Source organism: Pongo pygmaeus, chromosome 15 (genome assembly GCF_028885625.2).
Source record: "Pongo pygmaeus isolate AG05252 chromosome 15, NHGRI_mPonPyg2-v2.0_pri, whole genome shotgun sequence".
NCBI classification, from domain to species: domain Eukaryota; kingdom Metazoa; phylum Chordata; class Mammalia; order Primates; family Hominidae; genus Pongo; species Pongo pygmaeus.
The window spans coordinates 104653381-104669600 of NC_072388.2; positions in this window are offsets into that span (position 1 = coordinate 104653381).

The window sequence follows — 16220 nt, forward strand, 5'->3', positions numbered from 1 at the left end:
CTGCCTCCCGGGTTCACGCCATTCTCCTGCCTCAGCCTCCCGAGTAGCTGGGACTACAGGTGCCACCACCACACCCGGCTAATTTTTTGTGTTTTTAGTAGAGACGGGGTTTCACCGTGTTAGCCAGGATGGAATGTTGTTGTTGTTTTCAGCTCCATCCTCTAAGGTGCGCCTGCAGCGACTCACTGCTTCCAGCTCCCGCACACGTTCAGTGGGGAGCATCTCCGCAATTCCCCCCCCACTCCCCACAGACGGGTACCTGGCTGCCCCCCGCTCCTGGCCACACAAAAGACGCAGCTCTCAGGTGGGCCCAAGGGATCAGGCCACAGAAAAGGAGGGCTTGTGGTCCTTCCCTTGGTCGGGGACGTGCTGTGACTCCCTGAGTGGCCCTTCCGGCCTGTACTCCTGCCCAGCTCCTACCTCCTGGGTCCCGGCCCTCCCTCCCTCAGCGTTTTCTAGCGTTTGCGGGTTTGCCAGCAGAGCGTCAGGTGGTCTCTGCGTCTAATTTCCATCTCTCCGAGTATTGACCGTGAGCATCTTTCACACACTTGCTTCGTTTCTGGGTTTCCTCCCCTGTGAGCTGCCTGGTCATATCCTTTGATCGTTTTTCTTTTGGGACTGCTGTCTTTTAAAAATTGACTGGCAGGAACTCCTTGAAAATTCAAGATAGGGATCGCTCAGTGGTTTTACACACTATAAATAACTTCTCCCATTCTGTCATCTGGTTAAAGATTTGCCTATGGTTGCCCAGAAAATTTTAACTTTGCTATAATCAAATTCGTCTTTTTTTTTTTTTTTTTTTTGACTCTTGGTTTTCACCTTAGCATTTTGTGAAGACGAGCTTCCTTCTCCCAGTCCTCCTCCCAGTTTCCTTCTGTCACGTCTCCCTGTAGCACTTAGGTCTTCCGTTCGTCCACAGCCCATCTCCACAGGTGGTCTCATGTCGAATCCAGTTTTTCTCCACAGGGTGAGCCACTTCCCAAGACCATCTCCTGGGAGCTCTGCCCTCCTCACAGTCCACGCTGTCACTGTCATCCACATCGGCTCCTGTCCGTGCAGGGGTCTTGCCCCGACCTCCCTTCTGATCCAGCGGGCTGTTCCTGCACCAATACCACATGGCGTTATTGGCCTGCACGTCATCAGGGTTCAAGCAGAGCAGCTGAGCCGGTGGGGGCTGTGATACATAGGAAGGGCGGGGTGCATGTGAGGCTGGCATGGGGGAGGCTGTGATTGTCAGGGTTTGCCTTTGCCGTCTTGCTGATGCACACCCAGCAGCCCTGGTGACAGTGGGCGTCCTCGTTCTCAGTCTCAGAGGGCAGGCGTCTAAAGTTTGTCCATGAAGTATGATGCTTGCTGGGTGCTTTGGCTACATAACTTTTTATTTTATTTTATTTTGAGATAAGGTCTCCTGTTGCCTAGGCTGGAGTGCAGTGGCCCAATCACAGCTCACTGCAGCCTCTGCCTCCCAGGCTCAAGGGATCTTCCCAACTCAGCCTCCTGAGTACCTGGGACTACAAGTGTGCACCACCTCACCCAGCTAATTTTTGTATATTTTTTTAGAGACTGGGGGTCTCACCACGTTGCCCAGGCTGGTCTCGAACTCCTGGGCTCAACTGGTCCTCTTGCCTCGGCATCCCAAAGTGCTGGGATTGTAGGCATGAGCCACCGTGCCCAGCCAATGAGTTTTGACTCTCTGTTTTTTCCACGTGAAAAGGGTCCCAGTACCACTTGTGGAAAAGACCCTGCTCTCCTGCCACCCTGTGTGCCGCTTGGTACCGCCCTGGTGTCCATCTTCGTCTTGGGTCTTCCTTCTTTCCCTTTGGGAAGCCCACATGGTGTTCATGACTCCAGCCGTCTCTCAGGCTCCGTGTGTGGCAGGGAGGGTGTGTTGTCCACTCTCGCCTATGTCGGGAGCCCTGGGACTCTTCTCGACGCCTCATATTTCATAGACATTGTAGAATCCGTTTGTCGAATACTAGGCAAAGAACTACTGGGATTTTACTTGGGATGACGTGGAATCCATAGATCAGTTTGAGAACTGATGTCTTTAGAATGTTAATGCTGGCTCTTCTGCCTTACAAACACTTCTCTGTGGGTTAGGTGTTCATTAATGTTTTACAGTTTCCTGGATATAGGTATTATACTTCTTTTGTTAGGTTTGTTTCTCAGTATTTGGTCTTTTTGAAATATTGTAAGATATATATGTATCTTATATATATATATCATATATATATATACACACACATACACCCACACCCATTTCATATTTACATTTCATTTTCTAACTCTGTTGAAAATTGTAGAAACTCAAAAGTGATTTCTGCATTTTGACCTGGTCTAAACAGTCTTGCTAAACTCACTTATTAATACTAAAAAATTTATCTCTAGATTTTTTTTTTTTTGTGAGACAGGGTCTCACTCTGTCACCCAGGCTGGAGTGCAGTGGTGTGATCTCAGCTCACTGCAACCTCCGCCTCCGCTTCCCAGGTTCAAGTGATTCTCGTGCCTCAGCCTCCTGAGAAGCTGGGACTATAGGCACCCACCACCACGCCCAGCTAATTTTTGTAAATTTTGTATTTTTTGCTAGAGATGGGGTTTCACCATGTTGTCCAGGTTGGTCTCAAAATCTTGACCTCAAGTGATCCGCCCGCCTCGGCCTCCCAAAGAGCCACCGTGCCCAGCCTAGATTTTAAAAGACTTTTCTAAGTACACAATTATATCACTTGCAAAAACTAATTGTAGGTTAGGCTGGTCACAGTGGCTCACGCCTGTAATCCCAGCACTTTGGGAAGCCAAGTGGGAGGATCACTTGAGGCCAGGAGTTTGAGACCAGCCCAGACAACACTGCTACACACCATAGCTACAAAAAAATTTAAAAATTAACAGGATGTGGTGGTGTGCATCTGTATTCCCAGCTACTCTGGAGGCTGAGGCAGGAGGATTGTCAGAGCCTGTAAGGTTGAGACTGCAGTGAGCCATGATCATGCCACTGCACTCCACCTTGCACAGAGTAAGACCCTCTCTTTAAAAACAAGCAAAAAAGACCAGTCGCGATGGCTCATACCTGTAATCCCAGCACTTTGGGAGGCTGAGGCAGGTGGCTCATGTGAGGTCAGGAGTTTGAGACCAGCCTGGCCAACATGGTGAAACTCCATCTCTACTAAAAATACAAACAAAAAAAAAAAATTAGCTGGGTGTGGTGGCGGGTGCCTGTAATCTCACCTACTAGGGAGGCTGAGGCAGGAGAATCACTGGAACCCGGGAGGCAGCGGTTGCAGCGACCCGAGATGGCGCCACTCTACTCCAGTGTGGGCAACAGTGTGAGACTCTGTCTCAAAAAACCAAACCAAAACAAAACAAAACAGACAAACAAACTAATGACAGTTTCATTTTAAACATCTCCAATCCTTTTTTTTTTTTTTTTTTTTTTTTTGAGACAGAGTCTTGCTCTGTCACCCAGGCTGGAGTGCAGTGGCATGATCTCGGCTCACTGCAACCTCCGCCTCTCAGGTTCAAACCATTCTCCTGCCTCAGCCTCCTGAGTAGCTGGGACTACAGGCACGTTCTACCACACCCGGCTAATTTTTTGTATTTTTAGAAGAGACGGGGTTTCACTGTGTTAGCCAGGATGGTCTCGATCTCCTGACCTCGTGATCTGCCCGCCTTGACTTCCCAAAGTGCTGGGATTACAGGCATAAGCCACTACGCCCAGCTTAAAATCTCCAATTCTTATTTCTTTTTCTTGCTTCCTGAATGAAGCACCCTGTTTTCCTGGTGTTTCTAGTAGGGGCTGAGCAGCCCAGGCAGCTGCAGCGTCTCTGTCTGCTTCTGGCTGGAAGAGAGCGTTTCTAGTTCTGCACTACGAAGATTGCTGTTTGCAAAGTAGATTCCTGTAGATGCACTTAATTAGATTAAAGAGAGCTCCCTTCCATTCTTCGTCTACTGAGAGCTGTTTTAGGAAGTCATGAACAGCTATTGAATCTACTAAATGCCTTTTTTGCACCTATTGATATGATCATTTTTTTCTTTAATCTGTTAATGTGAAGACTTACATTTATTGATTTTAGAAAACCTTTTATTAAAAAATCATTTCAAATAAAAAATTACAGTAGTGGCTGGGCACCATGGCTCATGCCTGTAATCTCAGCACTTTGGGAGGCCGAGGCAGGTGGATCATCTGAGGTCAGGAGTTTGAGACCAGCCTGACCAACATGGTGAAACCCTGCCTCTTCTAAAAATACAAAAGTTAGCTGGACATGGTGGTGGGTGCCTGTAACCCCAGCTACTTGGGAGCTGGAGGCTGAGGCAGGAGAATTGCTTAAACCTGGGAGGCGAAGGTTGCAGTGAGCCAAGATTGCACCACTGCACTCTGGTCTGGGCGACAGAGCGAGACTGTCACAAAAACAAACAAACAAAACAAACAAAAAAAGAAAAAACACAAAAATACTACAGTGGTACCATAGCTCCTATATGTCTTCACACAGATTCCTCAGTTGTTAACATTTCACCTTACCATTCTCCACACACACACACACACACACACGATGGACACATGGGAGTGGAGCTGTGTTGGCCTAAGGGCATCCGCTCAGGAGGGTGCGGCTCTGTTTGCGTATGTGTTTTCCTTTTGCACCATTTGAGAATTAAGTTGCTGACATGATGCCCCCACTACCCTCAACAGCTCAGAGAACATTCCCAAAGGAAAAAGACTCCCTTCTGCGGAACCACAGTGCGACCTGCAAAATCAGAAATGACTGATCCAATGTCCCTGTCTAATCTGCAGATCCGCAGACCCCATTCAGCTCCCCTGCCCCCGTCCCAGTGCAACCCTTCCTGGCTCCGTGACCCCCGCGGCTCACGTGTGCCTGTGATTGCCACTGGCCTTGGTGTCCTTCCAGCAGGAACAGCCCCCTGTCTCCCCTTGGCGCTCACAAGCGCTCCGTGGAGTGCCCTGGACGGGTCCCGCAGGATCACTGTGTGCTGGGCGGGCGCCCGAGGGAGTGGAGCTGTGTCGGCCTCAGGGCATTCGCTCAGGAGGGTGTGGCTCTCTGGGCCCTGCTGAGGGTGCCACCCACCTCTCTCCCTTAGAGTGGCAACCGTGGCTCCTCCACCGTGAGGTTAATGCGAAATGTGTTGCTAACTAAGGCATAATTCCTGAGTATTGTATGAGGGTGATGCTCCAACGCGATGTCAGTGTCCTGGTCCAATTCCCACGCGCACCCTCCGCAGAGCGCCCCGAGACTGCCACCGAACTGGGTGTCCTGGTCCTAATGAGAGGTGACAGCGTGCTGGCAAGTCCTCACAGCCCTCGTTCGCTCTCGGCGCCTCCTCTGCCTGGGCTCCCACTTTGGCGGCACTTGAGGAGGCCTTCAGCCCACCGCTGCACTGTGGGAGCCCCTTTCTGGGCTGGCGAAGGCCGGAGCCCACTCCCTCAGCTTGCAGGGAGGTGTGGAGAGAGAGGCGCGAGCGGGAACCGGGGTTGTGTGTGGCGCTTGCGGGCCTGCTGGAGTTCCGGGTGGGTGTGGGCTTGGCGGGCCCCGCACTGGGAGCAGCCGGCCGGCCCTGCCGGCCCGGGCAATGAGGAACTTAGCACCTGGGCCAGCGGCTGTGGAGGGTATACTGGGTCCTCCAGCAGTGCCAGCCCACCAGCCCTGCGCTCGATTCCTCGCCCGGCCTTAGCTGCCTTCCCGCGGGGCAGGCCTCGGGACTGCAGCCCGCCAAGCCTGAGCCTTCCCCCGCCTTCGTGAGCTCCTGTGCAGCCCAAGCCTCCCCGACGAGCGCCGCCCCCTGCTCCATGGCGCCCAGTCCCATCGACCACCCAAGGGCTGAGGAGTGCGAGCACACGGCGCGGGACTGGCAGGCAGCTCCACCTGCAGCCCCGGTGCGGGATCCACTGGGTTGAAGCCAGCTGGGCTCCTGAGTCTGGTGGGGGCCTTGGAGAACCTTTATGTCTAGCTCAGGGATTGTAAATACACCAATCGGTACTCTGTATCTAGCTCAAGGTTTGTAAACACACCAATCAGCACCCTGTGTCTAGCTCAGGGTTTGCGAATGCACCAATCCACACTCTGTATCTAGCTGCTCTGGTGGGGCCTTGAAGCACCTTTGTGTGGATACTCCCTATCTAACTGATGTGATGGGGAGGTGGAGAACATTTAGGTCTAGCTCAGGGATTGTAAACGCACCAATCAGCGCCCTGTCAAAACAGACCACTCAGCTCTACCAATCAGCAGGATGTGGGTGGCGCCAGAGAAGAGAATAAAAGCAGGCTGCCCCCCACAGCCAGCAGCGGCAACTCGATCGGGTCGTCTTTCACACTGTGGGAGCTTTATTCTTTCTCTCTTTACAATAAATCTTTATACTGTTCACTTTTTGGGTCCACGCTGCTTTTATGAGCTGTAACACTCACAGCGAAGGTGTGCAGCTTCACTCTTGAAGCCAGCGAGACCACAAGCCCCCGGGGAGGAATGAATAACTCCAGACGCGCTGCCTTAAGAGCTGTAACACTCAATCGCTGAGGTCTGCAGCTTCACTCCTGGAGCCAGCGAGACTACGAACCCACCAGAAGGAACAAACTGCAGATGCGCCAACTTAAGAGCTGTAACACTCACGGCGAGGGTCTGCGGCTTCATTCTTGAAGTCAGTGAGACCAAGAACCCACCAATTCCGGACACACTAATCCCATGCTCACTCTCTGAGAGGCATCCTGAGACTCCGGCCCAACTAGGTGAGGACTGTGATGTGGCCGAAGGGCAGAGTCCACTTTCCCTCTGGATGCCTCAGTGAGCCTGCTGCCAGCTGCAGCTTTTTCTCCCTGTTTGTTCATATCACCTTGGACTTGTGGGTGCATATTAAACTCAGAAGTTTATGATGCATTATTCTCAGTATGTGATGCTTACACAGTCCCTGAGGCAGCCAATGCAGCCCTACAGCTGGCTCTGGTGATCTTGTACTGTGTCCTGCCATTCTATCTTTAAAAAATTTTTTTTGGAGACAGGGTCTCACTTTGTCACCCAGGCTGGAGTGAAGTGGTGCAATCATGCATCACTGCAGCCTCGACCTCCTTGGGCTCAAGCGATCCTGCCCCCTCAGCCTCTCACGTGGCTGAGACTACAGGTGTGTGCCACCGTGCCCAGCTAATTTTTTTCTATTTTTTTTGGAGATGGGGGGAGGTCTCGTTATGTTGCCCAGGCTGGGCTCAAGTAATCCGAAAATGTTGGGATTAACAGGCGTGAGCCACCACACCTGGTCATGTCTCTGTCTTATAAGGATAGTTGTCAATGGATATAGGGTCCACTCGATAATGCAGGATGATCTCCTCATCTGAAGACCCTTAATCACATCTGCCAAGACTCTTATTCCAAATAAGGGTGCTTTCTCGGGCTCTGGGGGTTAGGATGTGGATGCGTATTTAGGGGTCAACGTCAGCCTGGGGCCAGCAGTCTGTCTGCTGTGTCCAAGGCACAGCTTTGCAGCTGGCTTTTTCTTCCTGTTGCCCAAGTCCTCCCCTTTTCCTTTCTTTGGGGCTGAGCTTTCAATAGCACACCTAGCATGGGCAGAGGAGGCATTCGGAATAGAACAATAAATAGGGAGATTGAAGATGAGGGAGCCAGGCTCTGACTGTAAGTGGTGGTTACAAATCAGGAAAGTGGGGATGTAGGAATAAGCCCTGTGGACTGGCGTGAACTTGTGGTTAAATCATTGACGGCCTGGGAGAGGGATGGGTGTGGAAACAGGCATGCGCATGCCAGCAAAGACAGCCTGAGCGGCGGTGGGCAGCAGTGAGCACGCCCAGCACCCAGGGTCAGCTGGTCTCAAACTCCTGATCTCAAGTGTTCCCCCTGCCTCGGCCTCCCAAAGTGCTGGGATTACAGGCGTGAGCCACCGTGCCTGGCCTGTTCTCTTATTTTCAATCTTTCTGTATATGTATTGTAAATGTAAATTGCAGAAACAGAATATATTTGTCTTATGATGGACTCTTCTAATTGATTTATAATCACTAATATATTTGGGTTTAAATCTACCATCTTACTAGGAGCCTCCACATAACCCATAACCTCACACAACTATCAACTCCTAGCCATCTAATAGGTGTGCACAGGAACCTTATTACTGTTTAAATCGGCATGGAACTCCTCCTGTGCCGATTTGCATCCATGTATCCTCTTTGGTGAAATGTCCGTTCAAGTCCTTTGCCCATTTTTAGATTATTGTATTAACTACAGATTGATTTATTTTTTATTTTTTATTTTTAGAGACAGGGTTTTGTTCTGTCTCCCAGGGTGGAATGCAGTGGCATCAACATAGCTCACTGCGGCCTTGAACTCCTGGCCTCAAGTGATCCTCCTGACTTGGCCTTCCAAGGCACTGAGATTACAGGCATGAGCCACTGTGCTTGGCCTTATTGCTGATGTTAAGAGTTAAAAAAATATGTAGGCTGGGCATGGTGGCTTATGCTTGTAATCCCAGCACTTCGGGAGGCTGAGGCGGGCAGATCACGAGGTCAGGAATTTGAGACCAGCTTGGCCAACATAGAGAAATCCCATCTCTACCAAAGATACAAAAAATTAGCCAGGCGTGGTGGCGTGCGTCTGTAATCCCAGCTACTCGTGAAGCAGAGGCAGGAGAATTGCTTGAACTTGGGAGGCGGAGGTTGCTGTGAGCCAAGATCGCGCCATTGCACTCTCGCCTGGGTGACACGGTGAGACTCTTGTCTCCAAAAACAAAAACAAACAAAAAAAGTAAAAAACTAACAGGTGCTGGTGAAGTTGTGGAGAAAAAGGAATGCTTACACACTGTTGGTGGGAGTGTAAATTAGTTCAACCATTGTGGAAAACAGTGTGGTGATTCCTCAAAGACCTAAAAACAGAACTACCATTCTACCCAGAAATCCCATTACTAGATATATACCCAAAGGAATAGAAATTGTTGTATCGTAAAGACACATGCAGCACTATTCACGAAAGCAAACTCATAGAATCAACCTGAATGCCCATCAATGATAGACTGGATGGAAAATGTGATACATATACACTATGGAATACCATGCAGCCATAAAAAAGAATGAGATCATGTCTTTTGCAGGAACATGGATGGAGCTGAAGGCCATTATCCTTAGCAAGCTAATGCAGGAACAGAAACCCAAATTCACGTTCTCATCTATAAGTGGGAGCTAAATGATGAGAACATATGGACACATAGAGGGGAACAACAGACACTGGCCTATTGGAGGGTGGAGAGTGGGAGGAGGGAGAGGATCAGGTAAAACAACTAATGAGTACAAAGGCTTAGTACCTGGGTGATGAAATAATCTGTACAACAACCCCCCATGACACAAGTTAACCTATATAACAAACCTGCACATGTACCCCTGAACATAAAAGTTAAATATATAAATATGTATATTAGATATTAATATACATTACATATTATACATATATATTCTGCAAACAAGTCTTTTGTTTGATATATGATTTACAAGTTGATATGGTTTGGCAGTGTCCCCACCCAAATCTCATCTTGAATTGTAGTTCCCATAATCCCCACCTGTTGTGGGAGGGACCCAGTGTGAGGTAATTGAATCATGGGGGTGGTTACCCCCTTGCTACTCTTCTCTTGATAGTGAGTGAGTTCTCACAAGATCTGATGGTTTTACAAAGGGCTTTTCCCCATTTGCTCAGCACTTTTCTCCTGCTGCCATGTGAAGAAGGACGTGTTGCTTCCCCTTCCGCCATGATTCTAAGTCTCTTGACGCCTCCCCAGGCATGTGGAACTGTGAGTCAATTAAACCTTTTTCTTTTATAAATTACCCAGTCTTGGTTACTTCTTTTTTTTTTTTTTTTGAGATGGAATTTTGCTCTTATTGCCCAGGCTGGAGTGCAATGGCGCAATCTTGGCTCACCGCAACCTCCGCCTCCCTGGTTCAAGTGATTCTTCTGCCTCAGCCTCCCGAGTAGCTGGGATTACAGGCGCCTGCCACCACGCCCAGCTAATTTTTGTATTTTTAGTAGAGACAGGGTCTCACCATGTTGGCCAGGCTGGTCTTGAATTCCTGACCTCGAGGGATCCACCCACCTCGGCCTCCCAAAGTCCTGGGGATTACAGGCATGAGCCACCGCACCCGACCTCAGTCTTGGGTATTTCTTCATAGCAGCATGAGTATGGACTAATACACAAATACTTTCTCCCAGTATATAATTTGTCTTTTCATTCTCTTAGCAGTGACTTTTACATAGAAAAAAAGGTTTAACTTTTGATGAAATCCAGTTTACCAATTTATTTTTTATGGATTGAGCTTTCGTTGTTGTGTCTAAGAATATTTTTAGCCTTGACCCAGGTTGTGAAAATTTTTTCTGTTTTTTTCTTCTAAAGGTTTTGTAGCTTTACACTTGACATTTAGACCTGTGATCATTTGGAGTTAATTTTTGCATAAGCAATGAGGGTCTAGGTTGAGGATCCTTTCTTTTTTCCCCCACACATGCCCAATTTGGTGAAAATACTATCTTTCCAATGTCAAATCACTTTTGCACTTTAGTTAAAAATTAATTACCACTTTCAAAAAGCTAGGAATAGAAGGGAACTTCCTTAATCTGATGAAAGAGATCTGCTAAGCCCCACAGCTAACATTCTACTTAACGGTAAAAGGCAGGACGCTCTTCCCCTGGGATCAAAAACAAGACAAGGATATCTACTGTCAGCACTTTTATTCAACATTGTACTGGAGGCTCTAGCCAAGGCAACTCAGCAAGATAAAGAAATAAAAGACATCTAGATTGGAAAGGAAGAAGTAAAACTATCTCTGTCTGGGGATGATATAATACTATATATAGGAAATCCTCAGAAATGAACTAAAAATATTAGCACTAATAAAGAAATTCAGCAAGGTTGCAGAATCTTGTGATCGATGTGCAAAAAATCCACTGTATTTCTATGCACTAGCTGCGAGCAACTGAAATGAAGTAAAAAAAAATCCATTTATAGCAGAGTCAAAAAGAATTAAACACTTAGAAATAAATTTTACAAAAGAAGTGTAAAACGTTGGCAACGTGTGGTGTATTTTTCTATGCAAAAAACAAACAAACAAACTGTAAAACGTGTGTTTTGAAAACAATAAAACATTGTTGAAAGAAATTAAAGACCGAACTAAGTAAATGTAAAGACATCCTATGTTAATCACAAACTGACATGCAGACTCAATGCAATCCCTAATATGAAAACCACACATGGCTTCTTTGTTTGTTGTTGCAGAAATTGACAAGCTGATTCTGAAATTCATAGGGAAATGCAAGGGATCCAGGGCAGACTAAACAGTCTTTTGTTTTATTTTGTTTTGAGATGGAGTCTGGCTCTGTCACCCAGGCTGGAGTGCAGTGGCGAGATCTCAGCTCACCTCAACCTCTGCCTCCTGGGTTCAAGCTATTCTCATGCCTCAGCCTCCCGAGTAGCTGGGATTACAGGCGCCCACCACCACACTCAACTCATTTTTCTATTTTTAGTAGAGATTGGGTTTCACCATGTTGGCCAGGCTGGTCTCGAACTCCTGGCCCCAAGTGATCCACCTGCCTCGGCCTCCCAAAGTGCTGAGATTACAGGCGTGAGCTACCACGCCTGGTCCCAAAACAGTCTTGAAGAAAACAGTTGGAGTATCTACACTTCCCAATGTTAACACTTACTACAGAGCTGCAGAAATCAAGATACTGAGGGGCTCACAGAAGGACAGACTTACAGATTACTGGAACAGAGTGGAGAATCCAGAAATAAACCTTTATGTTTTTATGGCCAGTCAATTTTTGAAAAGGATGTAAACACCATTAAATGGGAAAGAATCGTCTTTTCAACAAATGGTGCTGGGAGCACTGGATATGCCTAAGCAGGAAGCTAGACCCTGTGTCTGTGCCCCAGGGCTGCCCTAACAAAGCACTATAAATGAGACAGCGTCAACCACAGGAATTCCTTCTCCCACGCTCTGGAAGCTAGAACCCAAGATCAAGGTGCCTGCAGGACTGGTGTTGCTGAAACTGACCCAATAGTCCCATAGACTGTTCTTTTTGAAAACACAGAAATGGACCCTTCTGGTCTTAAAGCTTGGAACTTTTGTTTTATCTGAATTTCTTCCTCAGCAAAGGACCTTCAGCCCTCTCAGAAAAGTATCAAAGAACTGAAACTACCCAGAGCAAGGCACAGATGCTGGACCCCTCATTCATCATGATTGCTTCCTTGCCTGACATGGTTTGGCTGTGTCCTCACCCAAATCTCAACTTGAATTGTATCTCCCAGAATTCCCACGTGCTGTGGGAGGGAACCAGGGGGAGATAATTGAATTATGGGGCCAGTCTTTCCCGTGCTATTCTCTTGATAGTGAATAAGTCTCATGAGATCTGATGGTTTATTAGGGGTTTCTGCTTTTGCTTCTCTCTCATTTTCTCTTGCCGCTGCCATGTAAGAAGTGCCTTTCACCTCCCGCCATGATTCTGAGAACTCCCCAGCCATATGGGACTGTAAGTCCAATGAAACCTTTCTTTGTTCCCAGTTTGGGATATGTCTTTATCAGCACATGAAAACGAGATAATACATTGCACCTCTCTAGTTCTTGTTTTCTTACACGTTGTTACATTTCTTCCCTGCTATATAAACCCCTGGTTTTAGTCAGTCAGGAGATGGATTTGAGACTGAGCTCGCATCTCCTCTGCTCAGCACCCGATTAAAGCCTTCTTCCTTGGCCGTACTTGGCATCTCAGTGATTGACTTTCTTTGCAGCAAGCAGCAGGACCTGGAATGAAACCGTGGTGTTTCAGTAACCTTGCTAGCAACTCTCAGCTTGCAGCTGCCTCCCTCCAACCTCTGTCTCTGTCCTCACACAGTCTTCTTTCCTCTGTGTGTGAGTCTGTCTTCAAAACTCTCTCTCCTTATAAGGACACAGACATTGGATGTAGGCCCACCCTAATCCAATGTGATCTCAACTTAACTAGATTATACCTACAAAGATCCTATTTCCAAATAAGGTCACGTTCGCACAGGGTAGGACTGAAACATATCTTTTTTGGGGCCATGATTTAGCCCACAACAGATCCCTTCCTTAAAACAGACATAAAATTTAACTAAAAATGCATCATAGACCTAAATGTAAAACCTAAAACTATAAAACTTCTAGAAGAAAACAGAGGAGAAAATCTTTGTGACCTTGGATTATGCAAAAGCTTCTTAGGACACAGAAAAGCACAAGCAACAAAATAAAAGATAGATAAATTGGGTTTAATTAAAATTAGAAGTTTCTGGCTGGGCACAGTGGCTCATGCCCGTAATCCCAGCACTTTGGGAGGCTGAGGTGGGCAGATCACGAGGTCAGGAGTTCGAGACCAGACTCACCAACATGGTGAAACCCTATCTTTACTAAAAATAGGAAAAGTTAGCCGAGTGTGGTGGCGTGCACCTGTAATCCCAGCTATTCGGGAAGCTGAGGCAGGATAATTGCTTGAACTTGGGAGGTGGAGGCTGCAGTGAGCTGAGATCACACCACTGCACTCCAGCCTGGGCAATAAAGTGAGACTGTCTCAAAAAAAAAAAAAGTTTCTGTGCTTTGGGACTCCATAAAAAACACTGGGTGGGTAAGGATCACGCCTGTAATCCCAGCACTTTGGGAGGCCAAGGTGGGAGGGTCAACTGAGCCCATGAGTTCAAGGCCAGCCTGGGAAACAAGAGTAGCAAGACCATGTCTCTATAAAAAATTAAAAAATTAGCCAGCCATGGTGGTGCACACCTGTAGTTCCAGCTACTCAGGAGTTTGAGGTGGGAAGGTCACTTGAGCCTGGGAGATCAAGGCCCTGGTGAGCTGTCATTGTGCCACTGCACTCCAGCCTGGGTGACAGAGAGAGACCCTGTCTCAAAAAAAAAGTTGAGGCCGGGCGTGGTGGCTCATGCCTGTAATCCCAGCACTTTGGGGGGCTTAGGCACATGGATCGTCTGAGGTCAGGAGTTTGAGACCAGCCTGGCCAACATGGGGAAACTCCGTCTCTACTAAAAATATAAAAATTAGCTGGGCATGGTGGCACACGACTGTAATTCCAGCTACTCAGGAGGCCGAGGCAGGAGAATCACTTGAATACTGGAGGCGGAGGTTGCAGTAAGCCCAGATCCCACCACTGCACTCCAGCCTGGGTGACAGAGCAAGACTCTGTCTCAAAAAAAAAAAAAAAAAAAAAAAGAAAAGGAAACAAAATGGCCAAGTACAGTGGCTCATGCCTGTAATCCTAGCACTTTGGGAGGCTGAGGTGGGCAGATTGCTTGAGCTCAGGCGTTCAAGACCAGCCTGGGCAACACGGTGAAACCCCGTCTCTACTAAAAATACAAAAAAATTAGCTGGGTGTGTTGGCGTGTGACTGTGTTCCCAGCTACTTGGGAGGCTGAGGCACGAGAATTGCTTGAACCTCGGAAGCAGAGGTTGTAGTGAGCTGAGATTGTGCTACAGCACTCCAGCCTGGGTGACAGAGCACGACTCTGTCTCAAAAAAAAAAAAAGTTGAAAAGACAATTCAGAAAATGGGAGAAAGTATTTGCAAATCACATATCTGATAAGAGAATTGTATCCAGAATATATAAGGAACTCTTAGAGTGGAAGAGTAAAAGGATGAATAACCCAATGGAAAAACGTGCAAAGGGTTTGGACAGACATTTCTCCAAAAGAGATATGCAAATGGGCAATAAACACATGATCCAATGCCGAGTGTCATCAGCCATCAGGGAAATGCGAATCAGAGCCACAGTGAGGCACCATTTCACACCTGCTATGATGGCTATGATTAAAAATGTTGATAATAACAAGTGTCGGCAAGGGTGTGAAGAAATTGGAATCCTCACGTATTGCTGATGGAAATGTAAAATGATCTGAAAAAGAGTCGATGCTTCCCCAAAATGTCAAACACAGAGTTACCATGTGACCCGCCATTCCATTCCTCGATGGATACCTAAGAGAAATAAACACAGGTCCACATAAAATTTTGTACTCGAGTGTTCATAGCCACATCCATAATAGCCAAAAGATGGAAACAAAGCCAAAAGATGTCCATCAACTGATAAAGAGATAATAAAAGAATGGAATATTATTTGGCAATAAAAAGGAAAGAAGTAGTGATGCATGCTGCAACATGAATGTGCCTTGAACACATTTAGCAAAATAAGCCAGTCACAGATTACCACATATGGTATGGTCCCATTTGTACGAAACGTCCGGAAAAGGCAAATATGTAGAGACAGAAAGTAGATTAGTGGTTGCCAGGGGCTGGGAAAATTGGGGAGAAATTGGGTGTGAAAGGGGGGTGAATGCTACTGGGTCTGGGGATGATGAAAATCTTTTAAAATTGATTATGACGTGTAAAATTTTCCTTCCTTTCTTCCTTTTCCTTCCTTCCTTCCTTCCTTCCTTCCTTCCCTCCCTCCCTCCTTTCTTTCCTTCCTTCCTTCCTTCCTTCCTTCTTTCTTTCTTTCTCTCTCTCTCTTTCTTTCTTTCTTTCTTTCCTTCTTATCTTGCTCTGTCGCCCAGGCTGGAGTGCAGTGGTGCAATCTCGGCTCACTACAACCTCCGCCTCCTGGGTTCAAGCGATTCTCCTCCTGCCTTAGCCTCCCAAGTAGCTGGGATTACAAGCGTACGCCACCACGCCCAGCTAATTTTTGTATTTAGTAGAGACGAGGTTTCACCATGTTGGCCAGGCTGATCTCGAACTCCTGACCTCAAGTCATCTGCCCTCCTTGGCCTCCCAAAGTGCTGGGATCACAGGCGTGAGCCACTGTGCCCAGATCGTACACTTTTGCTTTTGGAGACAGAGTCTCACTCTGTTGCCCAAGCTCCCACAGCTCACTGTAGCCTCAACCTCCCAGGCTCAAGCGATCCTCCCACCTCAGCCCCCCAAATAGGTGCAACTACAGGCATGCGCCACCATGCCCACCTACCCTTTGTTTTTTTTGTAGAGACGAGGTATTGCTATGTTACCTAGGATGGCATCAAACTCTTGGGATCAAGCAGTTCTCCTGCCTGGCCTCCCAAAGCACTGGGATTACAAGAGTGAGCCACTGTGCCTGGCTGAATTGTACACTTTATTTTTTTTTTGAGACAGAGTCTTGCTCTGTTGCCCAGGCTGGCGTGCAGTGGCACGATCTCGGCTCACTGCAGCCTCTGTCTCCTGGGTCCAAGCGATTCTCCTGCCTTAGCCTCCCAAGTAGCTGGGACTA